Raw genomic sequence first — 18,316 nt, forward strand, 5'->3', positions numbered from 1 at the left:
GGAAATCCCATGGACGGAAGGCCCTGGTGGGCTACAGTCCATGAGGTTGCAAAGAGTCAAACATGACTTATTGACTAAACAACAACCACAGCAACAAGAGAGCTCATGCTCTCCTCCATGCTTTGTTTCTGGACTGTCACCCTGAGTGATTTTGTCCAGCCACATGACCTTCAGTGTTGACTGTGTTCCTGATTTGTGAGCAACAGAAAAGAACTCTAGCTGCTCTAAGCAAAAAGCAAGTCTATTGAAAGTCTATTGCGGTGCTCCCAGACTATTGGGAACTGGGAGACCAGGCCTTAAGAAAGAGGTGGGGTTTTGAACACAACCTCCATCTTCAAGGCATTTGCTCCAGTTTCAAAGCATCTGTAGTGAGAATCCGATAGGTCCAACTTACATGGGTGGGTGGAGAAGATGGAAAAGTCATCAATACCCCCATCCCTTCCCCAGCTTAGCTGTTTTGATCAGAGCTGCAGTGGATGGGGAATTAGCCTTCTGCCAAGACTATCGGAGAATTCCAACAAAAGGGAGATCTAGATGCTCTTTGGGAAGAAGGTGGAGGGTTGGAATTCAAACCACAGGGCAATAAATAGGCACTATACTATTTGTTTGCAGAAGTCTCCAGTTTTATACTTTTAGCCCTGAGTCTTGTCCAATGGCTGACTTGACAGTGCCACTGGATGTCTCATAAGCATGTTAAACTTAACACGTCCAAAATAAAACACTTGGTTTTTGTCTCTTGCTCGAATCAGTAGTACCTGCTCCCACCACCTTCCTCATTTGAGTCAATAAGACCACCATTCATGCAGTTTCTTAGACCGGAAATCGAAGTGTCAGCTCCTTTCCTTCCTTTCCATCTGTCCATTGGTGGTTCTATAGGCTCTACTGAAAATATAGCTCTCCACTTATCATTGCCTCTGTTGTTAACATCCACACCCAAACCACCACCATCTCTCACTAGACTACTTCAGTAGCCTCTGAATTGGTCTTATTGCTCCTCCTCTTACTTTCCTATAATCCATTCTCTCCACAGTGGCTTTCTAAAGCAGCAATCATATCATGACTCCCACTAATTAGAACCTTAGTGATATGTAAAAGTTTTCCTTTCCATGGGTAATAAACTCCAAACTCTGCCATGGCTTCAAGGGCCTGTAACTGATCTGGCTCTTTTCCATTTCCCCAACTCCATCTCTTACCAGTCCACCCCCGATTATCTTTTGCATTCCCACAATGCTGGTCTTCTTTCCATCCCTGTAACATCCAGCCTCTGCCTGGCTCTGACCTTGACTCCTGCTTGTTGGAATGCCCCTCCCCCAGATCTTGGCAGGGCTCCTCTTTAAGGCACAGATCTAGAATCAGATGTTACCTTCTCTGAAAATCTTCTGGTCACCTAACCAAAGGTGCTCCCCATCTGTACTGTCTATCATGTAACTGATTTATTGCCATCATAGCACTTCCTGTCTGAAACTGTCTTTGTTCATTTATGTGTTTATATTTTTCTTTGATTGTCCTATTGCTCAGTCACTCAGTCGTGTCCGACTCTTTGTGACCCCATGGACTGCAGCTTGCCAGGTTTCCTTGTCCCTCACCATCTCTTGAGGAGTTTGCTCAAACTCATGTCCATTGAGTTGGCGATGCCATCCAACCATCTCGTCCTCTGTCATCCCCTTTTCTTCCTGCCTTCAATCTTTCCCAGCATCGGGGTCTTTTCTAATAAGTCGGCTCTTCGCATCAGGTGGCCAAAGTATTGGAGCTTCAGCTTCAGCATCAGTCCTTGACTGTCAGCCTCTTATTAAAATATAAACTCACCCAGAGCAGGGTTCTCATCTGTCTGTTCACTGCTGTGTTCACTGCCTAGGACAGTGTCTTGAATATGTGGAGACTCAATGGCTATTGGATATTTGTGAATGATGATCACTCATGCTGCTGTTCTGGGGCCCTCTGAGCCCAGGGTCCCCCTCAAGGCCAAGTCCTTTTGAATATGAGGGGAGGAGGATATGGCCACAGCTCAGAGGCTGGAGCCCAAGCCTCCATCCAACCATGTACTCAGTAGCCCCATCTGGGCACTGTCCCCTTGGTGTTCCTGTGCCAGATAGCCCCGTGGTGTCCACTTCTGCCTAAGCCCAAAGACCAGGTGTGACTTTTACTTCTCTTGACTTCCACACTACCCACACCCAACTGATCACCTAGCCCTGCAAATCAATACAAAAAAGGACAAATAACCCCACAGAAAATGAGAGCAAAACTATAAAAAGATAGATCACAGATGAGAAATACAAATGGCTATAAACCTATGAAAAGATGCTCAACCTCATGGGAAAGAGTTCAATAAAATGAACTTTTTTTGACCCCCCGCCCAGCCCCCAGCCCCCACCCCCCACCACATTAGACTGAGAGAGGGACCTCCCCGGGGGTCCAGTGGCTAAGATTCAATGCTCCCATTGGAGGACGCCCAGGTTCAACCCCGGGTCAGGGAACTAGATCCCACTGCCGCAACTAAAGATCCTGCGTGATGTAACGAAGACCCAGCACAGCCAAATAAATAAGTACATATTTAAAAAAAGGCCGATAGAAATGTGTAAATATGGATAAAATATTTAGTGCTGGGAAGGGGTGAGGGGATGAGTGATGTTGTGCACTGTGCATTGTAGGTAGTAATGTGAGTTAGTTTATCCTCTTTGGACAGCCAATGAGGCACATCTGTCAAAAATCAAAATGCACGTAACTTACAACCCCTCCCCATGCCACCTGTGGTTATATGCCCCAGAGAAATGCTCACATGAGTCACCAGAGAGCACGGATGATCATTGCAACATGGTTTATAAAAGCAAAAGAGTAGGCACAACCTAAGTGCTCACCACTAGGGCAATATTTAAATAAGCTGAGTACTTCCTTCTTATGCTTCAGTGTGGTGAGCCAGTGGTGCAGTGGTTTAAAAAGAGCAAGACACACATTTAAATGCTGATGTGAATATACCTCCAAGAAATACAAGACACAGACAGAAGTTGCAGAATATTGACAGTATAGTCTTATTTATGTAAAAATAACCATGACATATATTTACATTAATAGTTGATGTTTATTTATTAAGTAATAGCTCATATTTTACATAGTGCTCACTCTGTACCAGGCACTTTTCTAAGTGATTCAGGTACATTAACTCATTTAATCCTTATACTAACTCTATCAAGCAGATATGATTATGATCATCAGCCTCATGGAGAGGTGAGAAAGTTGAGGCACAGAACACTTAAGCAGCTTGCCCAAAGCTCCACAGCTAATAGATAATAGGGCTGGGATTCAAAACCAGATTGACTTTCTCTTTTAACTATTGTACCGCTGTGAAGTAGTTGTTATGCTTTTCTTAGTATTATCCTGTTTTTACAGATATGGAAACTGAGCTATGGAGAGGTAAATAATTCACCCAGGCCCCCCAGTGTAAGCAGAGGAGCTAGATTTGACCCTAGGTGTGACATCACCTCCTGTGCTCTTAATCACCATGCCGTCTCTTAATTTTTATATAGGTTTATGGCAAAGGTCTAACTTCCAAACAACTGAGAGGAACAGAGGGTAAAAAGAGACTGTCTCCTTTTCCTCCTCCACACTCTTATTCCCTGTCTTAGATATCTGGTAGGGGCCTTGCCAGTCAGGATAACCATTTGCCTCCTCAACCTGGCAGAGGTGGGGCTGGGGCTAAGACTGGAGGCTGGGATCAGGCTGAACCTGGTTGGTCCCAGAAAGACCATCTTCTGGTGGGCACCCACCCTAGCAGGGGCCTCCTTGGTGTGATTGGAGCACTGAGGGATCAGCCAGGCTGAGCAGATGGCAGAGGGTCTCCTAGAAATGCTATGTGACCCCAGGTAGAGGTGGCCTGGTCCCAGATACTGGGATGCTGAGCAGCCTCGCTGTGTTCTGCATGGGCTCCGAGCCCAGTGGTCCCAGGCAGCAGGTGAAACTGCCTGGTGGAGCTGCCAAGGGGTCTCCACAGAAATCAGTGATGGTTGCTGCATCTCAGCTTGGCAGAAGCTGGGATGAGAGACCACAGCTTTTGACCCAGCCTCATGAGGACATCTACAGGCGCTCTGGGACCAGAAGGATTTTTACATGGAAGTTTGTACAAATAAGCTAGCTTCACCTTTGCAAATACGAAGTGACCCTCCAGACCCCTAGGGGAATGCAGAGGAAGAGTCAGACATATGAGCTGCTCAAGGTCTGGAGACAGAGCTTGGGGTGACCCACCTGGTGGGATCAGTGAAGAGTATGTGAAGGTACCTGGTGGCTCAGTATAAGGGGGCTTTAGCCTTCATAGGCTGGGATTGAAGCCTGATGCTGCCACTTACCAAGTGAGTATAATGCTGAGGAGGCTACTGTGTCTGCTGAGACTCAGTATTCTCATCTGTGAAATGGGGATGATGAAACCACAGTAACTTCCCACCGGACCATCACATAGTTTAATAAATGAGATAAGGAGTGTGGGGCCCACAGATAGAGGAGTAAGCACCAATGCATGTCCGCTATTCTTTGTTTTGAACGTCATTGTCTATTTTTCAACAGATTTCATGGTTTGCGTTCCCTTCATGATCCTCTAAAAAAGTTTTTCGCTGAGATATAGTTGATTCACAATTTTTAAAGATTATATCACATATGTAGTTATTGTAAAATATTGGCAATGTTCCCTGTGTTTTGCAGTATATCCTTATAGCTTATTTTATACATAGTAGTTTATATCTTTTAATCCCCCCCACCCAAACCTGGGACATAAATACCCATGTTGGGTGGTGTGCAGACTCATTCAAACAGACTCTTCCTCTCTGCCCTCAGCATTGGTTACTGGGGACAGCATTGGGTGACAGCCCAATCCAGAAACCTTGGAGCCCTCCTGGATGCTTCCCTTCAACTCACACAGTCCCATAAATTGGCAAGTTCTGTCATTACAGCCCAGTGATAGGCTGAATAATGGCCCCTAAAGAGTGTTATTGTCATTTGGTCACCAAGTCTTGTCCAGCTGTTTACAACTCCATAGACTGCAGCACACCAGTCTCCCCTGTCCTCCATTATCTTTAGCCGTTTGCTCAAATTCATGTCTGTTAAGTTGGTGATGCCATCTAACCATTTCCTCCTCTGCCACCTGCTTCTTGTTTTGCCTTTGACTTTCCCAGCATCAGGGTCTTTTCCAATGAGTGGCCTCTTCACATCAGATGGCCAAAGTATTGGAGCTTGAGCTTCAGCATCAGCCCTTCCAACGAATATTCAGGCTTGATTTCCTTTAGGATTGACTGGTTTGATCTCCTTGCAGTCCAAGGGACTCTCAAGAGTCTTCTCTAGCACCATAGTTTGAAAGCATCAATTTTTTGGCACTCAACCTTCTTTATGGTCCAACTCTCACATCCGTACATGACTACTGGAAAAACCATAGCCTTGACTATATGAACCTTTGTCAGCAAAGTGATGTCTCTGCTTTCTAATATGCTGTCTAGGTTTGTCCTAGCTTTCCTTCCAAGGATCAAGCATCTTTTAATTTCATGGCGGCCCTCACCATCTGCAGTGATTTTGGAACCCAAGAAATTAAAATCTATCACTGCTTCCCCTAGAGATATGTGTGTCCTAATCCTTGAAACCTGTGAATATTACCTTATGTGGCAAAAAGGAATGTTGCAGATGTGATTGATTTAGGAATCTTATAATGGGGAGATTATCCTGGTTTATTCAAGCGGATTCCCCATGTCATCATAAGCATACTCCTCAAGGGAGGCAGAGGGAGATTTGACTACAGAAGAGGAAGGCGGAGATGTGACGATCAAAACAAGAAATTGGGAGTGGTTTGAGGAAGGGGGTCATGAAAACTTCCAGGCTCTACCAAGGACAAAGAAGTGGATTCTTCCCTGGAGCCTGCAGAAAGAACTGGGTCTGCTGACACCTTGCCTTCAGCCCGGTGAAACTGACTTCAGGCTTCTGACCTCCCTCCCTACAAGGGAGCACATCTGTATTGTTTTAAGCCACAAAAAAATGTGTGGTAATTTGTTACAGCAGCCTTTGCAAATTAATACAACCTCCCTTTTCTAAAAAGATGTTTTTCCAACTTGGCCTCTTTTTTCCGCCTCCTTGCTACTCCTCGCCATCTCTTGTTTGCCTCTCTTCCTAAATCTTGCTGCCTCTGTGATGACTTTTATAACATATATGAACAGCGGCCCACCATGCTGAGAACTAAGCCCAAGTCCCTAACAGGACAGTCCAGGAGCGTCCGTGTGACCGGCCTCCTGCCGGCGGCTCCAGCCTCGTCTCCTGCCTCCTCTTGCCTCATTCACTGTGCTTGCGGTGCAGCCATTCCTAACCTGGGCTCTACCTGCTGGCTTCCTTGCTTCCCACCAGACACATGTGGTTAGGATTTAGAAAGTCTGTGAACCCCTGAAATTCAGCTCAAAACTTGTCATGTACAAGTTGTACGCTGTTGGTGGGAATGCAAATTGGTACAGCCACCATGGAAACATTATGGAGATTTCTCAAAAAAGTAAAAATAGAACTAACCATATGACCTGGCAATTGCACTCCTGAGTATGTACCTGAAATAAACAAACAAACAAACAAATTAAAAAAGCAACACGCAGCCAGTGTTCATAGCAGCATTATTTATAATAATCAAGATATGGAAACAACCTGAGTCCATCGACAGATGAATGGATGAAGAAGATGTGATGTATATACCAATGGAATACAATTCAGCCATAAAGAACAAAATTTTGCCATTTGCATAGCATGGATGGACTCGGAGGGCATTATGCCAAGTGAAGTAAGTCAGGCAGAGCAAGACAAATACTATGATACTATATGATATCACTTATATGTGGAATGTAAAAAAATACAACAAACTAGTGATTATAACAAAAAAGAAGCTGACTCACAGTTACAGAGAACAGACTAGTGGTTGCCAGTGGGGTGGAGGGAAATATAGGGGTGGAGGAGCAGGAGGAACAAACTACTGGGTGTAAGATAAGCTCAAGGTTGTATGGTACAACATGGGGAATACGGACAATATTTTGTATTAACCTGTAAATGGAAACTAGCCTTTAAAAACTGTATATAAAAAAAAAAACTTGTCCTGCATGTGTGCTCATGTGTGTTCCTGGAGACACCATCCACAGGTATCTCTGAGCAGCTCCTGTGTCTCTAAGGAGATTGCGTGCCAGTGACAGCTTCTGATTTCTTGTACCTTTCCTGCTGCTTCAGCCTAGCACACCCTCACTCCTGTGTTCCATTCGCCTGAAATGCCTTCCCCCTCAAATCCCCTCATTCTATTCTTGTGTCTACTCTGGACCATCCCCCCCCGCCCCCCTCCCCCAGAGAACCCTGGGGGACACAGTACAAAAGGGAGACCCTCCCTCCCCCACCTTCCCTCTTAGGAACACAGATGAGAAACCTCCTCCCATCTTTATAGAATCTGTGAACCCCAAGGGAGGGACTTGGGGGCTCAAGTTCAAGATATTTTCCCAAAGGACAACATTTTCCTCCCTAAGAGAAATTCTAGTGTCGGCCATTAGATAATAATTTCCCCACCTCATTACGTAAACCACGAACCTGGAAGAAATAAATGTTATAATGCTGATATTAGAGCTATGCTTTGGAGGCAAAGAGAATTGGGTGATTAATTCCAACCTGGAGGATTATGGCAACTCCACAGAAGAAATATCACTGGAGCCATTTCTCACTGAATTATAAGGAGGACTTGGTAAGAGGAAAAGAAAGAAGGGAATGGGAGAAAGAAAGGTGTGGAGGCAGGAGGGGGCTTGGTGTGGGGATGGGGAGTGGTCTTCTGCCCTTTGAACCTTTGGATGTCTGGGCTGAGCTGTGGCCAAAGAGGTTAACTTGAAGAGGTTAATTCATCAGGGGAGGCCCCGCCTGGGGTGCTAGGGAGAATGGACTTGCATGGGCAGTGGAGAGTCATCAAGAGTTTTTGAGCAGGAGAATGATATAATCAACTCTGTGTCTTATTAGCATCTGTCTTCTCAGCCCCAGGGTACATGGCATGTCACAGGGCACAAAAGATGCTTTTGCATGAAGGAATGAATGCAAAGTTGCCTCTGGGAGAATGAACTGAGTTTAAAAGAGGCTGAAGAAGAGGGGACCCATAAAGTACTTTTCTAGTAGTTTAGAGTTAGATGATGAGGCTGATCCAGTCTGGGGTGCTGGGGTGGAGGGCAAGGGGCACTGGGAGGGTTATTGCCAGGAGGGATTAACTGGGTAGGGAGGGGCAGGATGAGAAAGGGGATGTTTGGGGAAGACAGGTTTGTGACCTACGAGAGGGTGGATGGTGGCATCCAGTGGGGGCCGCAGGAGAGGAGAGGTTTGGGGATGGAGGGATGGAGAGGAAAGTGAGGCATTTAGGAGGCTGGTATTGTGAGATCTCTCAGGTGCTAGATTCACAGAGTAGGGGTGGGATGGAAAGTGGGGAGGTGACATCTTAAGTTTCACCAGTGATCTGGGTTATGCACCCTCCTCCCACCCTGGCTTTCTCCCCAGAGAGAAGTCTGCACAGAAGTCCAAGGGCAGGAATCTCATTTGTTCTATCTCAGAACAAACCAGCCCTGAAACCAGTTCGAAGCAGCCATTTTTCATCCCTGTCCTCAGCCACCAGTTCCTCCCGGGAGTCCTCACCCTGTTATCTCTCAGCTTGGCATGGCCATCAGTTTGGGCTGGGACAAGGCACTGTATCTCCTGGAGATTTCCCTGATACGCTATCAGCAAAGGGCTTTCACTTCGAGTTACAGCGTTTCTAAATGTCCTCGAGAGGCACAACTCAGCCTGATGGAATGTTAATTATTTGGAGATGCTGATGGTATTTCTGAATTACAGTTAAACTATGGGTACCCCCTAATGCCTTGCCCCCCAAAATGCCCTAAGAACCCTAGAGCAGGAGGTGCATAGGGAATAGTCATGGCCATTTTGGGATATAGCTCATGTGTCCTGGCGGGGCCCAAGGCAGGGACTGGGGCTCACATAATTTCCTGGGCGTGTGGTGGGTGTGAACTAGTGATTTGATTCTATGTCCATCCATTCATTTATTTACTTACCCTCTCATTTCATAGGTAGTCATAACAGACCCATGCTAGGAATATAAATGTCATCAAAATAGATTTGTGTTATTTTGTGCTCAGGTGGGGGAATAAACAGGCACTTATGAAGCTGAGGGCTGAAAGTGCAAGTGTGGACTTGGTTTAAGAAGAAGAGGTAGCTAGGTTTAAAAAAGAGGTAAAGGATGTTCCAGAAAGAAGATACAGCTGATACAAAGGTCTTGAGATATGAGAGGAGAAAGTGGGATGAGTTCAGGAAGTCAAGAATTTCCATATGACCAGAGCATAGTGTGTACTCATATGTGTGTGTGCGCGTGTGTGTGGCCCTGTGTATTTGCATGTAAATATGAACACAAATGTGCACATACCCACCAGTATACGTGTATACTCACAACATGCATTGGACACATAGGCTTATGTATGTGCGTGCATGTGTGTACATGCAAATGCATATGTGGCTGTGCACACATGTGTATACGTGTGTGTGTGTGTGTGTGTGTGTGTGTGTGTGTGTGTGTATGCGGGTATACATATCTTGGGTAGGGGAACATGAGAGAGATAGGACTGGAAAATGTGGGCAAAAGAGAATTATAGGCTCTCTTCTTCAATGAGTTCAGGGCTTAAGAAACAAAATAGGGATGGGAACTATTTCTTAGGCAACCTCTACTGCCTGTCTGGACCTCTTGTCATCAAATAAACCTCCCCAAGAAAAGGAGGCATTGAAGAGCCTGGCTACACTCGCGGCATGAGTTTAAGGAGGGCAGAGAGTATACTGGATTCTTAACCACTCAGTACATTACCCCGCCCCACATTCCTGTTATTACTGCAGAGGAAAGACTTGCCATATTTCGGGTTCCTGATTTCTACCCTTGCTCTTCTTCGGTTTCACAAAGAGGTACCGAGGTGTGTCTCTGCCTGGGCTGGTTCTCCCAACAGCAGAGAGAGATGTTGCTGAGTGGAAATTTTCCAGACTAGTGGCTGACAACCGAGGCATGCACTTGGGCCAAGGAGCAAATGGGGCCCAAGGTCCTGCTCTGCTCTCCGTGTAGCTCCTGTGCATGCTGGCTAGTTATTGGTGAGGGACACTTCTTCCAGAAGACTGGCATCCTGACAGGGCACAGGTGTTGGGGTGTTACACTGCTCAGCCTCCCCAGCCCCGCCCAGCCACTGGGGACAGTGGCTGATCTCAGGCCGCCTGTGAAGCTTGGCCAGTGGTCCCCACCTTGGTCCTGAGAGAGCCTGGGGTCCATCCTCAATGCTATGCCCTGCCCTCCGAGAGCTGCAGGGTGTGGCCTTGGACCATCTCCTGGGAGCCCACTTTATGTGGGAGGCCACTGCTGCTTCACTGTGTGTTGCTATCCTTGAAGAGATGGGAGAAGAGATACACAAACAAATTAAATACAACGTAGAGTAAGAAATGCCGTAGAGAAGGACTGAGAACATACCTGTAGGTGAAAATGTTCATTGCGGAGCTTAACACATAGAAGGTGTTTAATAATGTTTAATTGAAAAATTTAGGATGCAATGGATAAAAGCATGGATTCTGGTGTCAGATTCTGACTCCAGCAGTGCTGGGAGGCCCAACGGCAATAACAATCATAATAATATTTAATATTTATTGAGCACTTATTTGCAGTAGGTATGGGGGTGGGGAACATAACAGTCACAATAGGAAATATTCATTGAGGGCTTACTAAGTGCTGGACACTGGGTTTAAGCTGTTTACGTGTATTGTTTTATGTGATCCTTAGACAATGCCATGAGGTATATGTGCTGGGAAGAATAGTGGCCCCCAAAGGTGTCCGTATTCTCATCCCTGTGAACATCTTCCTTATAAGGAAGAAGTGACTTTGAAGATGTACTTAAAGATCTTGAGATGGGGAGGCAATCCTGGATTATCCAGGTGGGCCCTGTGTAATCACAATTGTCCTTATAAGTGAAAGAAGGAGACCAGAGGGGCTTTTCACTGGCAAAAAGGTAGATATGCTGTCAACTTTTACATAAGATTTGAAAATTGTGTTAGAAAGGAAGATGCAGTGCTCCATTATCAATGTCTGCCAAGGATGTGGGAAGGGAGGATGGTGTATATGAGTTGGTTACTTACCATCCTAAAAGAGACCTAAGTAAGGAAACTAATTTACTCATGCCTTTGCCTGTCCTTCTAACAGTAGCATATTACTCATCATGGACAAGTCCCAGCTCCCAACTGGATACCGGTTTAAAGAAGGGAATCTCTACACCACTGGTTTCCTCTAAGTCTTGGATTCCAGTGCCCACCTGAGCTGACCCAGCGATTTTGTAATTTTCTATTGGAGCTTCCTCAAGGTAGGCTGGTGGTCTGCGGTGAGGTAGTGAGCTGCTTCCTATCAGCTCTGGAATCATGGAGAGAGTGCTGGGCTTGATCAACAAATCTGGGTTCAAATCTTGGCTCCACCATTTACTACTTGGAGTTGGAGAAAGAAGGAGAGAGAGTGTTCTTGGTTGAGGGATGGGTGTAAGCAAAGGCAGAAGCACGACCCATGGTGGAGATGTCATGGCAGATGGGAACCCCCGGGAGATAGTGAAGGATGTCAGCATGGTCCTCTCGCTCAGTCTTGGCTTAGGCTCTAAGACAATTGAGAACTTGTCTTTCTGAACAAGTTGTTGGAGTGCTATGCCATTTCCCTCCCTGGCCCCACCCACAGAGTGGATCTTTATTCTAAGCTTAAAAAGAGGGCCTATATTACCCCTGGAGTTTGAGACATACAGTGAACTGGTGTCCAGCATGGTCTTGAGTATTGTCTGCAGCTGAGAGGCTGGCAGAAGTGGCTGTGGTCACACTCAACTTTCACAGGCCAGAGTGTTGGGAACAGGAGCCCACATCCCATGCACCAGGGTCATTTAAAAACAATTACCACCTGTGATAGTGGTCAATTTTATATGTCAGCTTGGCTAGACCATGGTGCTCAGATACTTGGTCAAATATTATTCTGAATATTTCTGAGTTTTTGGATGAGATTAGCATTGAAATCAGTGGATGTTGAACAAAGCACATTGCTCACTGTAATGTGGTTAGGCCTCATCCAACCAGTTGAAGACCTAGCTAGCACAAAAGACTAGCTCCCCAAAATTTTGCAGCAGATGGCCTTTGGACTTGAACTGCAACACTGGATCTTTCTGGATCTCCAACCTATGAGCCCACCCTGCAGACTTTGGACTTGTCAGTTTCCATGGTCATGTGATCCAATTCCTTAAAATAAATCTTTATATATGAGATATACATATATGATATATGTATATATCATATGGGTTGTGTTCCTCTGGAGACCCCTGACTAGTATCCCACCCATAGGACTTTCTCCCATGGGTGAGGCAATCTCAGCAGAAGAAGGCTGGAGGATTACTCCTGGCTGCAGACTTGGGGGGAAGCAGTCATATGGACCATCCTGTGACTACCCACAGGGTGACTGGTGGGATGACAAACATTGTCTGCATTTAAGAGGGACTGCTGTTTTATCTTCCCAGTGAGAATGTTTTCAAGTAACCCATGAAAGTCGCTTACTCTGAATGTTTTGTGAGAGAAAGAATACATCAGGATATTGGGGTACCTCACAGGTCTCAAGATCAGCAAGCCCAGTGAGGAGTTTCGTGACAGAGGCAGGGATCCAGGTCCGTCCTCTTTCCATCTCATCCTGTGGCCTCTCGTGTTGGTCACTCCGTGGGGTGACTCTTTACTTGCTCACCATTACATGTTGCCTCAAAATGTCTTCCTCATCCATGGACTACTACCCACTACCACCCACCAACCATTGGTATCTCTTAGTTCACATTTTCAAGAGAAATCTGATTGACTGATGGCTAGCCAATGGACTGCCTCCCCCGATCAGGCGCTCCCTTTCCCCTCAACGATAAACTGGGGCCTGGAGGTGGGGTTACCCCGGTAACACATGGTGTCTGGGCTGCTCCTTTCTAGGGCTGCAGTGGAAGTGTGCAAGAAGATCACCAACAGTAATCAGAGGGCTAGCGTGACTGCAGCCTGCAAAACACAAAGATTATACTGAAAGATGGGGCTGTGAGGGGCATTTGGAGCTAGATCATGGGGGGATCTTGAGTGCCATGTCAAGGAGTTTGAACGTTACCTCCTGTGAGCCGGACTGGTGAAGTAACAGTCATCAACAGCTCCATCCCTTCAGATCACTGCCCGGTGGTGGCTCATTTGCCTGGCTAAGTAGTCTGACTGAAAGGTGGCAGATAGCTGGGGAACGCTCTGAAGAATGTGCCTTTTTTGATGGACTCCTGGAATGATGCTCAGGCTTTGGAATGATTCACTTCAAGGACTCTTGGCTTTTGTGTGTTTCAACTCTCAATTGCAACACTCCACTAATGTGGTTTTTTGCATTGAATTAAAATTAATCTAATACTTGACAACTCCGGCTGGACGCCTGCCAAATATGGAGACTAGAGATGCTTCCTGTAAATTCTGCCACAGAGGATTCTTACGATTCAGGGAACATCTCATTTATCTCACTGCTATGCACTCCTGACCCTAATTCTCCGGAGATACCTTCCGTAAGACCCTCTTGCATAAACGTGAGCATGTTCCACAGCAGCTACTTTTTCAAATCTGTATAACCTCTGGGGACCAGGATCATCTGAGGTGCAGGGAGAGAGTCATTTAGATGAGCCAACTCTGTTCAAAGTCAGTCTTGGATTTTTTCCAGTAATAATCTCTTTCGTCATTAATGGCCTGCTGGGTGAATCTTATTATATCTCCTTAAAATAATTTAGATGCTAATATCTCCCAGTGACCATTATGGGGGAACGTGGGGCTGGAGGTGGTGGTAAGGACTGAAAGCTGTCTTCTTTCTACTCTCCTTTTCACAGCTGGAGACCCTCATCTGATGGACTTAGAAAAGCTGCCCTAGCAACTAGGATTTTCATGCCTTTGCCCTCCAAATGCCTTTGATTGGTATCACAAAAGTTCTGCTTTCTGAATGAGGAGCCAGGATTCTGGGTGAGCAACCCCAGGGGATTCTGGGTGAATTTTCCAGAAGAATTCTGGGTAAACAATGGAAGGGAAATTGTATTTTTGATTAGATGTGAGCTTAAGGGTTGGCTAGGGAGGTATAAAAGAAGAGGAGGAATCTGGCAGTCAGGAGATTTGACTTCTGTTCTAAGTGTGTTGGGTTTCCCCGGGGGCTCAGCAGTAAAGAACCCGCCTGCCAGTGCAGCAGAACCAAGAGAGGTGGGTTCGATTCCTGTGTCAAGAAGATCCCCTTGAGTAGGGCATGGCAACCCACTCCAGTATTCTTGCCAGGAAAATCCCATGGACAGAGGAGCCTGGAGGCTATAGTCCATAGGGCTGCAAAGAGTCAGACGTGATTGAGCATGGCACAGCTAGGTGTGTTGCTGCTAGCCAAATTCCTTCCTTCCTTCTTTACTTTGCAGCTATTGATGCCTACTCCATGTCAGGTCCTGCGCTGGTTCTGAGAAAACAGACAGGTCATCATTCTTCTTCAAGGCGATCACCGCTTGTACGCCTTTCTCCTTCCTGAGCCTCAATTTCTTATCTATAGAGGGAGCAGGTGGGAGTGGAAGTTCTCAGAGGGCTCTTCCGAGGTTAGTACTCTGCCATGGTGAGAGCCTTGATATCTGGCCCCTTTTGTTTGATCTCATTCACTAAACTCCACCCACGTACTGCTTCATGGGCCTGGGATGCCGGCTTGCCATCAGCATCCTGCCCTTGAGTTGCTCAGGGTCAGGTAGAGCAGAAACACATGTGAGCTGGCGGCAAACAGACCAATACGTTTGTCCATAGCCTTGTGGAAAAGTGAAGGAGGGAACATATAGCTTTGTTCATGGATGCTGATTGTGAAGCTGGAGGTTTCCCAAGTTTCATGGGCTCCATTCTCCTAGATCCCACAGAAAATCCCAGCCTGATTGCAGCCAACTATTACAATCTTTTAACCAGACAAACAAAGGATTGGACAGCTTTTTCTAACTCTTGGAACTCCGTTTCTGATTCACCTGTGGGGAACTGTGTAGAAAAATTGGCTGAGTCTGCACTGAGGTTCTTGATTTTGAGCACCAGGGAACATGCCACCACTTAAAAGCAAAGTGTTTTTTAATGCTGCTGACATTTTAAGAGAAATATTTCTTGTTGGATGCTGGAGAGTACACCAATGTTGTTTCTAAGAACAGGAGAGAGTGTGAGATAGGAGTATCAAGCTTGATTGTGTAGCACATGGGCCTCTCAAGGCAGAGGGAAGGGTCAAAATGACATCCCAAATATTGTCCTAAGGATGCTGTGTCCATAGTTCTGTCTCAGGCTACCCATGGAACTCTAACTCGAGCTGATTTATCCCCATAGGTCCTGGGAGTTCCTGGCTATCTTGGTTTGGGTCCCCCCTGCCCCAAAAAACAAGGTGTATTGGTGAGGACTCAATCAGAGAAGAGCAGCTGCCACCAGGAAGAAACAAGATGACCATGTTCATCTCTTAGTAGGGTTTGCCTGAACCCCGACTAACACTTTAATACTAAACTTTGTTCTGATTTTTCTTCCTGGAGGATATATACCTACACTTAAGAGATTTGTTACAAAGATTGAATTTTATACACTGTGGGATTCTCTGTAAGTTCTGGTCATATTGCCTGATATTGGAGGTTGACGTCTCGAGGGCAGGCAGCTGGGAAGGGAAGATGGATGGAAAGGGAGGGAGGTCAAGGACAAACTGGGGCCTGCACCCCTGAGCTAGGACCCTGCAAGGATGCCATGAAATTAGGGTATGGGGGGTGGTCTTCTGTTTCAGAGCTAAACACATCCGCCTGACCTGACCATCAGAGATGTGACGTAAGATCCAAGGAGCTGATCCCAGGAAACATCAGTGAGGGATGAAGGTGAGGAAGAGGATCTGGGAAGGAAGAATCCAGACCAAGTGATCCCCCAGAGCGCGATCCCCCGGGAACTCTGGGAGGTAGCCTGAACCCGGCTTTGGAATTACCTGTGGGCTGAGGAAGCTGGGGAATTGTCTCTGATGCTGGTTGAGAGTTGCTTCCACCCAGAGAGAAGGCGTTTGGGCAGAAAGTTTCAGGTGTTCACCTTTGCAGGCTTTGGAGGGTGGCAGGGACGCTGAGGGCAGTGCTGAAAGGACTCCCTCTACACGGGGGCATCACTTACATGATCTCAGCTACCAAGCCCACCATCTTCTCGAGCTCCTGCTTCAGCTCTAGTGGGGGCAGCTCCTTCGGTCTCCTGTGGTCACTTGAAGTGGACAGAGCGACTTCCACATCCACTATTGCTTTATGATGTGGTCCTGAAAGTGGGGCCGACCTGGGTCCACTCTCAGGCCTTTTCAGAGATTCGAGGGTAAGAGTTGATTATGTCTTAATTTGTCTTGTCTGGCTGTCTCCTGAATTCAGCTAAACATGACCCAGGAGACATCTGCCGGTTGACTGCTATTTTCTGAACCAGACCTCTTTTCTGACAAGACCCATTTGTGAGGACTAAGGGTGTGCTCTACACAGCAGACCTGGACTCCACTCCATTCAGGCCCAGCAGGGCCACAACTCAGGTGAGACTTGGAGCCTCAGAGCTCCCAGGATCTCTGCCTCTCAGAGCTAGAAGGGGCTGATCGAGTCAACTCACCTATTGCCCTCACTCTCAGACAGAGAAGTTGAGGCCCGGAAAGAAGATGGGTTTTTCTGGGGTCACATAACCATTTCATGGGGTCCCAGCTTGTCTGAATCCACCACCAGCTGATTTCCTGTAATGCTGTGCTCTGTACCAGACAAAGTGTCTGGGTGGCTGCTCCTTCAACAGGGATCTCGTCATAAGCAGTTGGGAGATCTCTTTTGCGAGTGACTTTGAACCTGTTTCAAATCCTGGCATTGACATGCCCTCCAAGAGAGAAGAGCATGGACTTCAGATTTGGATAACCTGGGCTTGAATTTTAACTCACCTGTTATGTGACTCTGGGAAAATTACTTAACCTAGGTGTCCCACTTCTTCACCTGAAAAAAGAGGATAATAAAACATATCTTTCAGGATTGTTGTCCAGATGAAATGTGTTAATGTACATAGAACACTTAGCACAGTCTCTCAGACATAGTAATTATTCGCTAAGCAGTGATGATGACAATTATTGTTGTCATTGTTATTGTTAATGTCAAGGCCATTTGCCTCCAGTGTAGGGGCAGCTGATCATGCTGCCTGTATAAGTTTGTCTAATTCAGGTGTTTGATTTTAGGAAGCTCATTGTGACTGTACACCTAAGCCCCACTTCCATCCCTCCAGTATCAGTAATAAAATCGATGCTTTGGTCTCTACCTGTCTTACTCTTTTGTATTCTACTTACTTAGTTCAGATCCTGGATGGGGAAACCAGAAGTATTTATTGGGTCTGCTCAAACCCCAATAATGTTCAGTATGAACATGATGAAAAATTCAAAGAGGAAAAAAATTACCCACAGTTGTGTCATCTGGAGGTAACCTTCTTAAGCTTTTTCTATGTGGGTATATGTATTTTTAACCAAAGCTGTATTATGTTGTAGGTTTTATGTGTACTTTTTCACTGAAAGATGAAATGAATTCCTTTTCAATAAATTTTTTTTTCGACATGATTTTTAATGGCTGAATGTTTTTCAATGGTCGGAGTCTTCTACGATTTAGTGAACGAGTCTGTGGCTGGTGGAATGCCAGGTACTTTCTGCTTGCCTTCAAATTCACTCTTCACTCTCAGTGACCTCTCTGAACTTCCATGGACCCATCAACAGGCTGCTGTGCCCTAAGGCGCTGTGGGTACCCAGCATGGAAGAACGCAGGGCAGAGTGCATGTGCAGATCCTGAGGGCAGACTGGGCTATGCCAGGCGCATGCGTGCTAAGTAGCTTTAGTCCAGGCAGACCCTCTCCTAAACTTGCCTGTTAGGGTGGGAAGGGGAAGATCCCAACCCAGGGATCGAACCCAGGTCTCTCATATTGCAGGCAGATTCTTTACCAACTGAGCTATCAGGGAAAAACCTGAGAAGGGGTCAGGGTCCAGCCAAAAAAAAAAGTCAGTATTATTTAGACATACTTCCTCCATTTAGAACCAAAAGGAGTGAGGAGGGGGGAAAGGCCATGTAAAAAAAACTTCCAAATACTGTCACACACCTTATCATGTTTAATGGTCACAGCTAACCTGTGAGGTAGGTAACATTGTTGGTTCCTACTTTACAACTAAGACTAAAGTTCAGACAATAAAGTATTTGCCCAGAGTTACACAGCTAGTGAGTCACAA

At 46.1% G+C, this 18,316-nt stretch overlaps 1 long non-coding RNA gene across 1 annotated transcript in view; it reads left to right on the forward strand.

Annotated features, from left to right (window-relative positions):
• The window catches only part of LOC139035076 (uncharacterized), a 60,713-nt gene extending 43,347 nt beyond the window's left edge, over positions 1 to 17,366 (forward strand). The window contains exons 2-4 of the long non-coding RNA XR_011487590.1: positions 13,926 to 14,055; positions 14,490 to 14,660; positions 15,851 to 17,366. This is a non-coding gene — a long non-coding RNA (uncharacterized lncRNA). The remainder of the gene's footprint in view (positions 1 to 13,925; positions 14,056 to 14,489; positions 14,661 to 15,850) is intronic.
• The last annotated feature ends 950 nt before the right edge of the window (positions 17,367 to 18,316 follow it).

The sequence above is a fragment of the Odocoileus virginianus genome, chromosome 5 (assembly GCF_023699985.2).
Source record: "Odocoileus virginianus isolate 20LAN1187 ecotype Illinois chromosome 5, Ovbor_1.2, whole genome shotgun sequence".
NCBI classification, from domain to species: domain Eukaryota; kingdom Metazoa; phylum Chordata; class Mammalia; order Artiodactyla; family Cervidae; genus Odocoileus; species Odocoileus virginianus.